Source organism: Notamacropus eugenii, chromosome 5 (assembly GCF_028372415.1).
Source record: "Notamacropus eugenii isolate mMacEug1 chromosome 5, mMacEug1.pri_v2, whole genome shotgun sequence".
Lineage (NCBI taxonomy): Eukaryota > Metazoa > Chordata > Mammalia > Diprotodontia > Macropodidae > Notamacropus > Notamacropus eugenii.
In genome coordinates, this window is record NC_092876.1 from 344,960,432 (window position 1) to 344,973,606 (window position 13,175).

Genomic DNA, 13,175 nt, shown 5'->3' on the forward strand with positions numbered 1-13,175 from the left:
TACTTTTTTAACATAGAAAGGTTTATCAAAATAGTTCTCTTTTCAATTCAAAGAGCTGAAAAGGAGAAAAATTTTTATTGGGCCTTTGATTCTATCTTCCTATGAAGGCTGTGGACACACCCATTGACCTCTACTGGAGGTTGACTTTGGCTGATTGGAGCAGCACCCAAGATAAATAGATTGCTCCATATACATTGGACAAATAATGTGGGAGGATCCATCCTTTCTCTTAGCATATGAAAGTGAACAGACCCTTTCACTTTTTAGCAAAACTAGGACTAGACTGCAGTCCTAGGGACTTGTGTATAATCCCCACTAGGAGCCATTAACGGCTACTTTAGGGAAAGGCATATATAACAGCTAGGAACCACAAGATCAAGTGCCCAAAGATGGCAGTCTTCTAACCCAAGGGCTGATAGCCAAGGAAACAGTGCTCACTGGACTTAGACCTGCATCCTGACCTAGAGAGTTGGTGACTTGTGCCTCAGTCATGAAATGTGGAATTTTGTGCATTGTTTCTGGACTATTTTGAGCTCTTGTACGTGGATTTGGTTTTGTTTCGCATTGTCTATGGGGAGAAATAAAGGCTGTCCTCTACCTAATATATGCGGTTAACTTGAGTGCTTGTATGGGATGTGGCACACCTTTTTATTTACATCTGTGAACACTTCGACATGAGCCATGTTCAGAAATTTTTCTGGAAATTGAGTGGGATCATAGTCAAAGAAAGTAATCTTTTGGTCAAGTGCCTTTTAGTATAAGTCTAGAGCTTAGTGTTCTGGGTCACAGGTTATACTAGATTTTTCTTTAATAACTGTCCAGTATAGAATATGTAAAGTATGTAGAAGTGTAGAAGTAAAAAATATGTAGAAGTAAAAAAGTAATTTCTCTCTAGATCTCAATTTTTTGTTTTAAAAAATCATTCATTGACACATTTATCAAATGTCTACCATTGTGGTAAGCAACCGAGGACATAAAAAAACCCTTTAAAGTAGACGTAGTTCCTGCCTGTTAAAGTGGGTAAGTGCAACAGTGGAAAGAGCAAGGGACGTAGAATTAAGAAGCCTTGAATTTCAATCTAATCTCATGTAATTATTACATAATTAATAGCACTTACCCCACAGGGTTGTTGTGAAAATCAAATGAAGTAATATTTGTAAAAACACATAGCAAATAATAATTAAATAATAATAAAAAGCTAATAAATGCTTATTCCCTTCCTTCTTCCCTTGTACATGGGTTAGACAACATTATTTCTAAGATGCTTTCCTGTTTCTGTAGGTCCTGTCAAATGACACCCCTCTGAATCCATTCTTTTTTAAGAATCAAAACTTATTTTGAAGCATAGGTCAATCATGCTCCATGCTTGAAACTGTAATTCAACTAACTGATATCATTTTTTTTACTTTAGTATTTTTTTAAACCACAAAAATTTCCCACTGCCTTCCTTCACCCTTAGAATCTATACATAAAGCAAAGAAAAAAACAAGTAAAACTATTTGACCCAATGACTGGGTGTGCAACATTCAGTACCTATAGTTATCCACTTCTCTACCAAGAGAAGGTTTGTATGTTTCATCATATGTCTCTGTGTCCCACATCCCATACAAGCACTCAAGGTAACTGCACATATTAGGTAGAAGACAGCCTTTATTTCTCCCCCCAGAAAATGCAAAACCAAACCAAACCAAACCCTCTGTTTTATCAATAAGGACAATATTAGTCATTATCTTTAGCTTGAGTTCAGCTTCCTATTAGTGTTCTTTTAAATTATGTAACAATAATGTGGCATTTATATGTTACTTTAAGCTTTTTCAAAGGGTTTTATGAAGATTATCTCATTTGATTTCTTATATATATTATCTCATTTGATTTCTGTGTATATTGATCTCCTGGATCTGCTTTCTGTATTGTCACTCATTTAAATAAAGAGCTGGAATCTGCTTCCTTTCAGTTCATTTCATTTCAAGTTAATTGTAAAACATGGCAGATTTTTTACTTCCTTTCCTTTCCATATATGCTCTTATTCAATCAGAAAATAATTTTTGGCAAAGAGTCTAGTAGCTCTCTTGTTTCTGGGGACTGTGATTTCTAAAACACATTTGAATATGTCTTAAAGAAGCCATGAACACATTCCTGCTGCTATCTATTAAATGCTATGTGGCAGAGAGGGGGAAGATAGCACCACATGGAATCTGGTTTTAAAACACTGTAGACTAAAGGTCACAATTAGCTGGAGGACTGGAAATACTTTGATTTCTTATAAGCAACGCAGATACCTATGCCTGCAATCATAGTATTCCTTTGCATCTTTCAAAAATACTTTGTGTTGATGCCTCTTATTTTTCATCATCTATCTACCCATATTCCTTCCCACTCCCACCCAGAGAGCCATCCGATGTCCAAAAAAAAAGAATTTTTAAAGAAAGAAAGAAAAAAGATCAACAAGAAGATAAGGAAAAAATTCAGTAAAATCAATCAACTCATTTAAAAAATCTGGAATTACACAAAATACATATACTATGCCCATGCCCTTCCCTGCCCACTTTAAGTATAGCATTTTTTTTTCTTTTTCATTTTTAACACAGTTCATATCACATAACACAATTCCAGCTTTTGGTCAGGTGATATTTCATTTAAAGCATTTACAAAATATAGACCACAAATGAATTTTTTTTAACATTAACCAGCTGAGACACAAATAATAACTATGCATGCTAACTTCATAAGCCCTTGACCTAATTGTCTCCACACTATTACTAAGAATTGAAGGACTCTTACTTACTGTTGTTGGTCTAAAGTCCAAAGCCTAATAGCTTAATTTTAGACTTGACCTCAGATGTTCCCCTACCAACAATTTATAATTTAATAGATCTGGTATTAAGCTCACAAACCTTTCGACTATAGGAAATTGCCACTAAGAGTAGGGACATTGAAGGGAAACAATATCTCCCCAACTTCATGTCAGTTCCAGGCAGGAGTAGATTGTCAACTTGCATTCAGTGAGGCTTGGAGCCTGCCAGGTGTCAGTGGAGAAATTGAGTCAGGAGAATCCTGCCTCAGCCCAGGCTAAACAGCCACTCTCCCACCCTTCCCATGAGATCACCTTTTTCAGTTCATACCAGCATCTCACAGGCTTACTGGCATCACGGATTGGAGGCTCATACTGCCTTTGTTGCTATCCATATCTGGAGTTAGACTCAGTCACTTAATAGTCCCATAGCATCTTAATATAGCAAGTTCCGATAACCAGGTTTCAGATGTGACTATAATTTCACATTGGCTAAGGAACATCTTTTGAGGCAAGTCTTAAGTGGCTCACATGCCTTTCTATACATGTTCTAGTTCTTGATTAAATAACGATCATAAAATCAAATTTACCATTAAAACCTTAACTTTTCCATCAATGCCAAATTTTACCCGAAGTTACCTGCCTCTAGGAGACTTAGACTAAAATTCATTTCCTCAAACTAAAGATGTCTCTGATTTAGTCTCAGTAATTAATTCAGTCAATTGTTTTAATACTAATTGCTTTTACATCACTTTGCAACATGTCCAAATTTTCTCCCCATCTCTCCCCTCCCCCCACCCCCTAATACCTTGCATTCTGATTACCACTTCCCTCAATGTACCCTCCTTTCTATCACACCTCACCCTTTCCTTATCCCTATCTTCCCTCTTTTCTTATAGGACAAGATAAATTTCTATACCGCATTACCTGTGTTTCTTATTTCCCAGTTATATGCAATAATAATTCTCAACATTTGTTTCTAATACTTTGAATTCCACCTTCTTTCCCTCCCTCCCTCCCTACCCATCCTCACTGAGAAGGTAAGCAATTCAATACAGACTAAATATGTGTCATTTTGCAAAAGACTTCCATAATAATCATGTTGTGTTATACTAGCTATATTGCCTTCTATCATACTCTATCCCCTCTTATTTTTTTGTTCCCTCATTTGAACTTGTCGCTTCCCAAAAGTGTTTATTTCTAGTTACTCCCTTTTCCCATTTGCCCTCCCTTCTATCATTCCTCTCACCTCACTTTTCCCCTCCTCCCCTACTTTCCTGTAGTATAAGATAGATTTTCATACCAAATTTAGTGAGCATGTTATTCCCTCCTTAAGCTATATGAGGAGAGAGTAGCTTCACTTTCCTCCTCTCCCCTTCTCCCTTTTCTCCTCCATTGAACAAGATTTTTCTTATCTCTTTTATGAGTTACAGCCTGCCCCATTTCATTCTCCCTTTCTCCTCCCAGTATTTTCCTCCCTCACCCCTTAACTTTTATTTTATATCTTTTTTTGGTGTGGATATCATCTCTTCTGATTCAATACAGCCTGTACTCTCTATGTGTGTGTGTGTGTGTGTGTGTGTACATATGTGTGTGTGTGTGTGTGTGTGTGTACAATCCCTCCACCTACCCAAATACTGAGAAAAGTCTCAAGAGTTATAAATGTTTTCTTTCCATGTAGTAATGTAAACAGTTCAGCTTTAGGAAGTCTTTTATGATTTCTCTTTCCTCTTTACCTTTTCAAGCTTCTCTTGATTCCTGTGTTTGAAAGTCAAATTTTCTATACAGTTCTGGTCTTTTCAACATGAACACTTGAAAGTCCTCTATATCATTGAATGACCATTTATTCCCTTGAAGTATTATACTCAGTTTTCCTGGGTAGGTGATTCTTGGTTTTAATCCCAGTTCCTTTGACTTCTGGAATATCCTATTCCAAGCCCTTTGATCCCTTAATGTTGAAGCTGCCATATCCTGTGTTATCCTGACTGTATTTCCACAATAATCGAATTGTTTCTTTCTAGCTGCTTGCAGTATTTTCTCCTTGAACTTGGAACTCTGAAATTTGGCCACAATATTCCTAGGAGTTTCTCTTTTCAGGTCTTTTTCAAGAGGTGATTGGTGGCTTCTTTCAATATTTATTTTGCCCTCTGGTTCTAGAATATCAGAACAGTTTTCCTTGATGATTTCATGGAAGATAATGTCTAGGCTCTTTTTTTTGATCATGGCTTTCAGGCAGTCCCATAATTTTTAAATTGTCTCTCCTGGATCTATTTTCCAGGTCAGTTGTTTTTCCAATGAGATGTTTCACATTATCTTCTATTTTTTCAAACTTTTGGTTTTGTTTTCTAATTGATTTATCTCATAGTCATTCATTTCCCTGAACTCAATTCTGTCTTTCAGAGAACTATTTTGTTCAGTGAGTTTTTGAACCTTTTCCTCCATTCGGCTAATTCTGCTTTTTAGTCTCCTCATTGGCTATTTGGACCTCTTTTTCCAATTGAGTTAGCCTCTTTTTAATGGTGTTATTTTCCTCAGCATTTTTTTGGTTCTCCTTTAGCAAACTGCTAACTCACTTTTTAAGCTCTTCTATTGCCTGAGTTCAGTTTAAGTTCACTTTCGAGGCCCTGGAGGCAGCGGTCTTAGCTTCCTGTGACAGTAAGCCTTGTTCTTTCTCATTCAAAAGGATGGGAGGAGACACCTGTTCACCAAGAAAGTAACTTTCTATGGTCTTATTTTTTTCCCCTTTTTTGGGCATTTTCCCAGTCAGTTACTTGGCTTCTGAATCCTTTGTCAAGAGATTAGACTGAGTTACTCAGTTCCCCTGGGCTTTGGATGGGGGCAATGACATCACTCAGGGCTAAGATTTAGATCAGCAGCTCTCTACTGCCAGAGGTTTTAAGCTGAGCTGCCTGAACAATGGATCCAGGTTCCTTCCTGGCCTCTGTAGCTGCCTACAGTCTGCTGCCTTGGCCTCTGTTGTCACCTGGGACTATTGCTGGAGAAGCCCTTTCCCTTTCTCCCAGCTGGAAAAGCCCTCCCCCACTGACCTTTGGAGCTTTCTTTGTGGCTTGTGGGTTGAGATATCTGGGACCTTTCCTGGTAGGAACTCTACCCTGGAGGTCTGTTCAGGTTCTGTTTCTCCCAGTGCCATGTGGCCAGGGCTGTGCTCTGCTCTGCTCAGCTTCCCATGAGATAGACTTTTCCTGTTGGCCTTCTGGGTTACCTTTGGCTGGAAACCTCTTTCTCTCTGTTGTTCTGTGGCTTCTGCTGCTCTAGACTTTGTTGAGAGTCCTTTTTATAGGTATTTTGTGAGCTGTGGGGGAAGCACTAGAGTATATTCATCTTTCTACTCCGCCATCTTGGCTCTGCCCCCCCCCCCCCAAGTATAGCATTTTTAACATACAAAACTATCTCCACCCATGGAGTTTCTTTAGAGATGGACAACTGATCCATAAAATTCCTAAAGAAAAAAAATAAATCTTGAAATTTTAACTGACCTTTCAATCATTTCAATTAGTAATTACTTTGCTCTTATCCATCTACAATCTTATGGTAGGGTGACAAATCCTATTATTTTCTCCTAACATATGGACTTCTTTAGTTCATAGAATAGGTTAGATTCCTTTATTTAAAGGAAGATATTGCATATATTGGCAAGGGGTGAGGAATACACTTCCCGTTTTGTCTCACTCTGGCTCTCCTTTGGTTGGTAAATCTCCTTTGTTTGAAATCGGTCCTGGTCAGTGATTTATAACTTCTGTCCCTTTGATACTTGAACAAAGTTTGTTACACTTCTCCACAGGGAGGTAGCATTGCTTGGCTATCCTGAGGGTAGATAGCCATGAGTAGAGCAAGAGGAAGTAAATCACACTCCAATGTCACTACTCCTCCCCCAATATCCATGAAAAATCCATGAGCTAGTGGGCTATGGTGGTAAATACCTGTAAATCCTTGATACTTAGGAGGCTGATGCGGTGAAGTGCTCGAGTTTGGGACTTCTGAGCAAGGGCTAAGGCTACTTGGGTGCCTGAACTAAATCCATCACCAATATGGTGAACCTCAGGGGGTACTGGGAGCAGATGGTCATCAGGCTGCCTAAAGAGGGGCAAATTTGGCCTAGATTAGAAATAAAACAGGTTGAAATTTCAGTGGGAAGGGAGGAGGAGAGGGAGAGGGAATGGAAGAAAGAGAGGGAGAGGGGAGAGAAATAAAGAGAGGGAGAGAGAAGAGAAATAGAGAGAGGGGGAGAGAAATAAACAGAAAGAGATAGGGAAGGAAGGAAGGAAGGAAGGAAGGAAGGAAGGAAGGAAGGAAGGAAGGAAGGAAGGAAGGAAGGAAGGAAGGAAAAAAAGCTGAAAGCCAAGAACATGTTCATATAATTCTGCAATGTAGCCACATTCGCTACTACAGTCTGTGCTATATGAACGTCATCCAGACAACTACAAAGGTGCCCCGCACATTTCACAAAGTACAACTTATTAGCTACTGAATATGTCAAACACAGTAATGAACCCAAAAGATGTCACAAGGAATCCCAAATCCTCAGACGGAGTTTTCTATTCATCCACTGGTTGAATATACAGTAGGCTCCCTTTTATTTGGACTTGAATCTCCTGGCTGGGTGGTGTCATGATCAGGGGCAACAGGTGTCAGCTTTTGATGGTTATGCTGTTTAAACTTCTTTTATCAATACAGCATGGGAGTTTTCGGCATGCTCATTAGGCATTAAAAAAATAAGCTTGTCCTGTTCTAAAAGTCCTATCAGATTCTCATCTCCATGCTGTCTAAGGCCTGGGAGTATACACTGTGAAATGACAAACATGTAAGCACAGGGTAGTACCATCTCAGGGAGTAAATCAATGAAGTTACCATAATTTAAGGCAAGGCAGTGTCCTTGCTTCCTTGTGACTTTTGAGATTATATAATAGACTGGTATGACATGGCAGCAGCTGCTGGACACCCAGACACACTGTCAAACTATTGTCTAAACTCTGGGTCTGCTGGTTTCTCCCTGAGGCTTTTCTTGTTCCCTTATCCAGACTTAGGTCAGATGGAGGTGAAGTGGGAGGAGAAAAGAGGGAAAAGTTCCTATATATCTAAGGATCCATGCTTAGGACTGTCTTGGCTACTTCTAGACACAGAGCCACGCTTGCCATGCATATACCCTCTCAGTAGACACAAAATCTACCATTGATACCATTTACACAACAGAATGAGTTCTCACACCTCACACTCAGTGACCTTTTTAGTGCCTCAACAACAATATGACAGGTTCGTTAGAATCAGTCTGGGGAATCAATCCACCATGCCCATTCCACTACCATGTGCTAACTAGGAGTCTGAGGTACATCTAGACTCTGCTTTTCTTGGTCAAAGGGCAACCAATGAGAGTAAAGAGCTGGTTTGCAGGCTGTTTAACCTGTTATTGTGGTGGTGTTGGTGGTGGTGTCACTTCACTGAGTCCTGACTCTTCATAATTCCATTTGGTGTTTACTTGGCAAAGATACTGGAGTGGTTTGCCATTTCCTTCTCCAGCTCATTTTGTGGATGAAGAAACTGTGGCGTTTAGGGTTAAATGAGTTCTCTAGGGTCACACAGCTAGTAAGCATCTGAGGTCTTCTCAGGTCTTTCTGATGGGATTTAGGCCCAGAATGCTATCCACTGTACCACCTAGCTTCCCTGGCTACTTATGGGCAATCATTATGTCTTCCCTCAGCTTTTATTGCATGATTATCCAGGAGTTTCTTGGACTTTTTTTTGGCAGTGATAGCTTGTAGCTCTTTAGGCACTCAGTACATGAACTTATTATTACCTACTGGTCTATTCAATCGAAGAGGTCTAAAGCCAAAAAGCAGGAGACCTTTAGGATTACCAAGAGGTAAATTAGCATGCAGAAAACAAATTGAAAGACTTGTATCAGGGTTTGTTAGTCAGTCGATAAACATTTATTAAGCATCTACTATGTGCCAAGGACTGTGCTAAGTTCTGGGGATACAAAAAGTCCAAAATACAATCTCAAGGACATAGGTATACCCTAGAGAATAGGGAAGGGCAAATAAATGATTATCAAGAGAACAGCTATTTCCCCAATTGATAAATGGTCAATGGATATGAACAGGCAATTTTCAGAAGAAGAAACGAAAGCTCTCTATAATGCTATGGGGAAAGAGAAATGAAGATGCAAACAACTGTGAGGTACTACCTTACACCTATCCATTGGGTAACACGTCAGAAAAGGAAAATGACAAATGCTGGAGGGGATGTGGAAAAATGAGAAGACTAATGCTCTGTTGGCAGAGTTGTGAACTGGTCCAATCATTTTATAGAATAATTTAGAATGATGCCCAAAGGGCTCTAAAATTGTGTATACCTTATGATCCAGCAATACCACCACCAGAGCTGTATCTCAAGAAGATGAAAGGAAAGGACCTATTTATACAAAAATATTTATAGCAGCTCTTTTTTGTGGGTGGCAAAGAACTGGAGATCAATTGAATGTTCATCAATTGGAGAATGATTAAACAAACTGTGGTATGTGATTGTGATGGAATAGCATTGTGCTATAAGAGATGACAAGCAGGTTGCCTTCAGAAAAACTGGAAAGATTTCTATGAACTCATATGAAGTGAAGCGAGCAGAACTGGGAGAACTTTGTGCACAGTGACAGCAACGTTATAATGAAATAATCAAGATGATGATCCAAGACAGTTCCAAAGGACCTGTGATGAAAAATGCTATTCACCTCCAGAGAGAGAACTGATGAACTCTGAATGCAGATTGAAGCATACTTTTAAATTTTTTCTTATTTTTGTCTGTGTTTTCTTTTACAGCATGGCTAATATTGAAATGTTTTGTATAACTTCACATGTATAATCGATATCAAATTGCTTGCCTTCTCAAAGAGGAAGGAGGAAAGAAAGAATCTGGAACTCAAAATTTTAAAAAATGAATGGTAAAAAAAATTTACATGTAATTGGGAAATATTTAACAAAAATTAATATAAAAATTTTTAAAAAGAATAGCTGTTGCTAATCTTGTGTCAGAGAGTAAACTAAATTCTTCCAGATCCTCAGGAGCTGAGGCATGACCTAGCACATAAGATTTCTCCAGGGACAAATACAACAGAATGGAGTTAGGAGACACAAGTAAGGACAACACAATGTGGTAAAGGAGGAAAACTCCTCACCTTGGAGTGCTGAATGTGAGGATGTGGGACTCAGGTTTAACCTTATCTTGGACAGGATGTGACCTTGAACAAATCCAGAATCTTCCTTTGAATCTTCTCTACTCCAGCTCCAGAGAGGCAGAATTGTGTCAGTAGATAGAACAGTGGATTTAAAGTCAAGAGAATGTGGGATTAAATCTCATCTCAGATAATAGCTGTGTAACCTAGGACAAGTCACTTAACCTCAATTCACTTAGGCCTGTTTTCTCATCCGTATGATGCGAGAGTTAGACTTATATGACTCTAGGAAAATTGCCAAGAGCATCAGAGGACTGGAGCCATGAGAGGTCTTATATGTCTCTCTCTTTCTCTTTTTTAAGTATGTCCATCTTTGCTGCCTCCAGAAACAGCCTGGAACACAAACCAGAAAGGTCCTATTTTCCCCCACTCTTATGTGCTGGCTGTATGAGAACCTAGCACCTTGTAGAGGCTGTTGCTTTCATATGGACTCTTAGCAGCAGCTCAGTTTCTCTGGCTTATTTATTGTCTTAACATCATACTGTGAAAGTTTCAAACACTTTTTTAAACCTGCTGGCTATGCCTCTTCTTTCCCTACCTGTCAATCGTAGATTTCAGATGTGGAGAGCTGCCTCTTATGTCCTATCCTGGAAAACATTGCCTCTAATCATAATTTCTGTCATCTCCTCAGACATCAGTAAATCCGAATCTGATGCCACCTCTATAGGCTCCAGGCCTGGACATCACAACAACTTCTCTGCTGTAATCAAGTCATGCCAAAGATGAGAATTTGGGGGGCCTGGGGTAGATGGAAGGGGAAAAAGAAAAACAGCTGTGCCCGGGCATTCTGAGGACAAAACTGCACACCATCCCATGGACTGATTTAAAAGCATCAGACTATAGCCTCAGTGCAGGTATTCAGGCAGTGGGGGAAGTGCTGAGACACCAGCCTGAGAGTGGTGATCTAGGAAGCTTGAAAGGAGAGTCTTTTTTTGGTTGAGATCCTCAGGGAATTTGGAAAGTGAGTGAGCATTTGAAGATTGGAGGGAGTTCTACACAAGGATCAGTTCAGTGGTTATATGCTCGTGAGGGTGAGAGAGTGATTAAAGAGACCTCGAGCTTGGAACTTTGGAGACACAGCTGTGCTTTGGAACTGGGTGTGGAAATACTGTGTAAGGGAGGAGGACTGAGACATAGCTATTAGTGCCCTCTTTTTGCCCCTTCCCCCACTCCCAGTATGAAAACAAGTAGAGTGATAAAATGAAGTAAGATCAAATTGTTTTCTGCACCAGGGGTTTCTGTGCTCCAAGTTTCTGTTTGAGTAGACATTGCCTAGGCTCACATAGGTCCCAAAGTGGGAGATACCGCCCCCCTCCAGGGGAGCACTGGAATGGCCAGGGAGGGGGAGGGGGGCAGGAGTAGTTTGACATGATGCAAATTTAAAAGAAAAACATTACAGGGCTAAAGAAAGTAGATTTCCAGGGGGATGCTGAGTAATTTTTTTCAAAAGGGGGAGGTGGGCTAAATAAGTTTGGGATCCTCTGCTAGAGGTTAGGCACATGGTGACCTCAGGACAGGGGATGAATCATGTAGGGAGCCAAGCCGTTAGTAGGTACTTGGTATTAATATGATTAGTGAGTCAGTAATTCTCGTGTCGTTTTGGGGAAAAATCATTGATTTGTCAAATTATTTTAATTTCACTTAATGGTCGTCATCTTTGCTCAGATCTCCATCCTTGGATTTTATATTTGATACAGTTTCATCCAAATTTTGATGGATATCATTTTTATATTTTTTAATCCAATTTTTCTTTTATAACTTTGCAAGCCCTTATGAAGGTCTAAATTTTTAAACAGAACAGTATTAGCGACATTTTTCTTTTTCAATCTTGAAATAGAAACCAAACTATTAAAAACAAAGGAGAAATAAAAACAGTAAAAGTCAACAAGCATTTATTAAGCACGAAATTGATTTCTGGGCACTGTACTAAAGCCTGGGAATACAAATACAAGAGAAAAAGACAATATCTGCCCTGGAGGAGATTACTTTCTAGTGGGGTTAAACAACACAGAGGAGGAAGCTGAATTGGAGTAGGGAGACTACAAAGACAAAGGCTATCCAGAATGCATCCTGGAGAGGAATGACTTGTGGTTAGCTGGGTTCCCACCTTACTTGGAGGTTCTGGGAGGAGTATCCAACCTGAGGAAAATCACAAGGGCAGAGAGTATTTCAGTGTGTGAATTCTAGAACTGCAGTGAGCTGCCAGGATGAAAAGGTTTCTGGAGCATGGTAGAGAAAGACCAGAGTGCAGCCTGTAGAGGAAGGAGTACTAAAACAATGGAATAAATTTAATTTTCATGAAAATATTTCAATATTGCTGCTGGCATAAACCTGTAAATCCGTTCTGCTGCTGGGAAGGGCGAGGCTGGTGTATTGCTTGGGTTCATGAGTTCTGAGCTGTAGTAGGGCTAAAGCCAATCAGGTGTCTGAGTCAAACTCTAGCCCACATATGGTAAGCCCCCAGCATCAGAGGGCCACTAGGCCACCTAAAGAGAGACAAAGAAGTGCAGGTAAGAAACAAAACAGGTCATAATCTTCATTTTTATTGACAGTAGGATCCAGTCAGGAAGGGCTATGGTTCTTCTGGCCTAGGTAAGATAGGTTGGCCCAGTCTCAAAAAATGAAGTAAGATATGCAGTATTTTTAAAAATATCTTTACCGTGATACCATGCTAAATTTGTGAATTACATTTTCTTGTTCCTAGGTTTTAATCAAGTGAAATAGGGAAGAGAAAGGAAATGTGATGTCGTTGATAGTGAGGTGGCCTAGAAACCTGGCTGTGTGACCCTGGACAAATTATATAACCACCCTGTAGGCAAGTCTCCAACACTCTAAGCTGTAGAGAAGGCACAGACCTACATTTCTAAAGGGAGTTTCCTCTCCCAGGAGTTCCCTGTGCTATTGAAATCATATCTCTAGACCCACAGTCGTACGATATCATAGGTTAAAATAGTGACTAGTAAATAGTCACCCCCCCACCCCCCAAGGAAAGCCTGAAAAGTTCTAGCTCCTAAGACCTCCCCCATCCCACCCCCACCAAGAGGACTTCTGGGGGAATCCCAAACTGCCCCATTAGGAAGTTAGAGTCCGTCTGGAGGGTGACTCTCCTACACTCCATGGTAGGTATTGTTTCTGGCTACT

The 13,175-nt window shown here is 39.8% G+C and overlaps 1 long non-coding RNA gene across 1 annotated transcript in view; it reads right to left on the bottom strand.

The window, feature by feature from the left end:
- Positions 1-11,909: 11,909 nt before the first annotated feature.
- Positions 11,910-13,175, bottom strand: part of LOC140506564 (uncharacterized) — a 90,160-nt gene continuing 88,894 nt past the window's right edge. Inside the window, exon 3 of the long non-coding RNA XR_011967977.1 lies at positions 11,910-12,520. This is a non-coding gene — a long non-coding RNA (uncharacterized lncRNA). The remainder of the gene's footprint in view (positions 12,521-13,175) is intronic.